The sequence below is a fragment of the Triticum dicoccoides genome, chromosome 1A, assembly GCF_002162155.2.
Source record: "Triticum dicoccoides isolate Atlit2015 ecotype Zavitan chromosome 1A, WEW_v2.0, whole genome shotgun sequence".
In the NCBI taxonomy this organism is placed as follows: Eukaryota; Viridiplantae; Streptophyta; class Magnoliopsida; order Poales; family Poaceae; genus Triticum; species Triticum dicoccoides.
The window spans coordinates 255,423,082-255,426,758 of record NC_041380.1 but is presented as its reverse complement, the minus strand read 5'-3'; positions in this window follow the sequence as shown (position 1 = coordinate 255,426,758).

Sequence of the window (3,677 nt, the reverse complement as noted above, 5' to 3'; positions counted from 1 at the left end):
CTCTAACTTAGAGCGGGAGACACTGGGGCTAGCAGTAGAAGACCGAGAAGAGAGGTGGTGCTCAGCAATACTGTAACACCCACAATGCGGCTATATCTCCCACGTGTCGGGGCACGACTTAGAGGCATAGTCGCATGGTAGGCTTGTCGCAAGAGGGGTAATCTTCCCACATCCCATGTACTGAATAAGAAAGGGATAAAGAGTTGGCTTACAATCGCCACTTCACACAATACATAAAATAATCCATACATCAGCCAAGGTACAATCAAAGGTCCGACTACGGAACCAAAATAAAAGAAGACAACCCCAAAAGCTAGATCCCCGATCGTCCCAACTGGGCACCACTACTGATCATCCGGAAAAGACACATAACAACGGCCAAGATCTTCATCGAGCTCCCACTTGAGCTCGGTTGCATCACCTGCACTGGTATCATCGGCACCTGCAACTGTTTGGAAGTATCTGTGGGTCACGAGGACTCAGCAATCTCACACACGCGAGATTAAGACTATTTAAGCTTATGGGTAGGGAAGGGTAGTGAGGTGGAGCTGCAGCAAGCACTAAGCATATATGGTGGCTAACCTACGCAAATAAGAGCGAGAAAAGAAGCAACGCAACGGTCGTGAACTAGAAGTGATCCTGAAACTACTTACGTTCAAGCATAACACAAGAACCGTGTTCACTTCCCGGACTCCACCGAGAAGAGACCATCACGGCTACAAACGTGGTTGATTCATTTTAATTAAGTTAAGTGTCAAGTTCTCTACAACCGGACATTAACAAATTCTCATCTGCCACATAATCGCGGGCACAACTTTCGAAAGTTCAAACCCCGCAGGGGTGTCCCAACTTAGCCAATCACAAGCTCTCACGGTCAACGAAGGATATTCCTTCTCCCGAGAAGACCCAATCAGTCTCGGAATCCCAGTTACAAGACATTTCGAAAATGGTAAAACAAGACCAGCAAAAGCGCCTGAATGTGCCGACAAATCCCGATAGGAGCTGCACATATCTTGTTCTCAGGGCACACCGGATGCGCAACACGTCGGGTTGGCATAGACCCTGGTTGCCCAGGGGGTGCCGGACATCGCCCAGGTTGGACCAACACTTAGAGAAGCACTGGCCTAGGGGGCTAAAATAAAGATGACCCTCGGGAGCGTGACTCCCAAGGGAAAAGTAGGTGGTGGTGAGGCAAATGGTAAAACCAAGGTTGGGCTTTGCTGCAGGAGTTTTATTCAAAGCGAACTGTCAAGGGGTTCCCATAACACCCAACCGCGTAAGGAATGCAAAATCAATGAACATAACACCGGTATGACGGAAACTAGGGCGGCAAGAGTGGAACAAACCACCAGGCATAAGGCCGAGCCTTCCACCCTTTACCAAGTATATAGATGCATTAATTAAATAAGAGATAATAATGATATCCCAACAATATCCATGTTCCAACATGGAACAAACTTCGGCTTCACCTGCAACTAGCAACGCTATAAGAGGGGCCGAGCAAAAGCGGTAACATAGCCAAACAACGGTTTGCTAGAAAATGTGGGTTAGAGGCTTGACTTGGCAATATGGGAGGCATGATAGCAAGTGGTAGGTAGTGCGATATAGCAATAGAGCGAACAACTAGCAAAGCAAAGATAGAAGTGATTTCGAGGGTATGGTCATCTTGCCCGCAATGTACTCAGAGTTGTCGAAAGCTTGATCCTCGAAAGCGTACTCAATAGGTTCCTCGTTCACGTACTCGTCTCCCGGATCTACCCAAGGCAAGAACACAATCAATGGAACAACAATCAATCACGGTGGAATGCACAAGCAACATGATGCAATACATGGCATGATATGCGAGATGTGATATGCAATGCATATGCGTGCTTCGGAAGGGAAAGAATGATCAATACATTAACTTGGCAAACCAAGTATGCCGCTGAAAAGATGAGGTGATTTTGGTCGAAATCGATATAGAGATCACCGGAAGCGGATGCACGGTTTGCAAATGGCAAGCAAAACAAGGATGACGTAAAACTGTGATTAACAGCACGATGCCACCTAGAATGCAACAAGAAACTAAGCTACTACACTCCAACATAGCAACAAAGCATATGGCAGTGATGCACAAGAGATGCTTGACAAAACATGAACACTGAGCTATGGCTAAAACACACTAGAACAGGTTCAAACAAGCATGGCAAAAGTGCAAAAGATATCAGCTTCACAAACTTAGTGAAAATACTAACATGTCAAAATAACATCAGGAAGCAAAGTTTAGAGCAAGCAAACAAAATGCTACAGGAACATATCATAGCAAAACAAGGCATGGCATGATTCTACTAAATGCATAGATCAAACTTCCCTTACTGATCATGAGCCAAAAAGGCATAGAAGATATGTTGGCACCCATGTAAACATAGCAAGTTTTATTAACAGTTTCAGACTTGGCAGAAAAACAGAGCATGGCATAAACAGATTTGTGAAGGCAACTTTGCGAGCTCATGTCACTCACCACAAAGTATTGCATGACAATATAAGCATACCAATAGCAAGATGACATGTTCATGAAGCTAACCATGGCAAGATCAAGTTAATGGGATGCATGAATCACTAGCAACAACCATGGCAAAATTGATTAACACGTTAACATTCTGCCTGGAACATTTTATAGCAAAAGTAGAGCAGAACAAGACATACTAGAGCACTCCATAATTGTAAACAGGGGCATTGATGGATAGAGCATAACCACATGTTCAAAACACCCTTACTTAAGTATCCCAAAATAAGCATGGATCACTATGTCGCATCAAGTTTACATGGCATAAAAAATAACAACAGGAAAAAGACTTAGCAAAATGCTAAGTTCCTGAAAACAGCAACATCATGAAGCCTAGTTTGCATGCTTGTGCTAGTCACCACATTGATCACAAAAATACAAGACAAGCACCTCTGTAAAGATGGCATGATGTAGTTCAAAGCACATGTAGACCTCATACTCATACGATGCACACATCAAATGCAACAAAAATGACAAAACCTCATGGTCTGGTAATCACCAGCAGCTAACATTTTATAGCACTCTTTCATCAATGAAAATGACATCATAACAGACAGTAACATGCATGTAAATGCTTCTAACATGAAGAGCTCAACGTGATAAACAATTCGACATATCATATGCATGATTTGGACCCACGGACACCGAGATATGATGCGATGAAGGAGGCATAAAAATATTAGGGAAAAGACAGTGGAAAATCATACCCCGTGGACGAAAAACTGGACGGAGCCGAGCGGGATAGCGGGATCCCGGACGCGGGCAGCACCGTTTGGATCGGGGAACGACGGCGTCCAGGGACGGAGGACTCCCGGCGGCTGGGCAGCCGGCGGCCATGGCGGTTCCGGCGACGGAGAGCCGCTCCGGCGAGGGGAGGAGGCCGGATATGGCGAGGCGGCGGGGCCGGCGAGGCGGGCGACAGCTGGCTGGGCGATGCGGGGGCGCTGCGGGGGCGCTGCGGGAGGTTCGTCGGCGGGAGGAGCGAGGCGCGCTCGGGCGGCGAAGGCTTTGGGGAGCCGGGCGGTGCGGGCGGCGACGACCGGGCCCGGCGGGCCTGCTCTGGGCTCGCGGGCCCGCACGATGGTGGGGGACGACGGCAACACGTGGCGCCTCTGGGTTGGCCGCGGGAGAC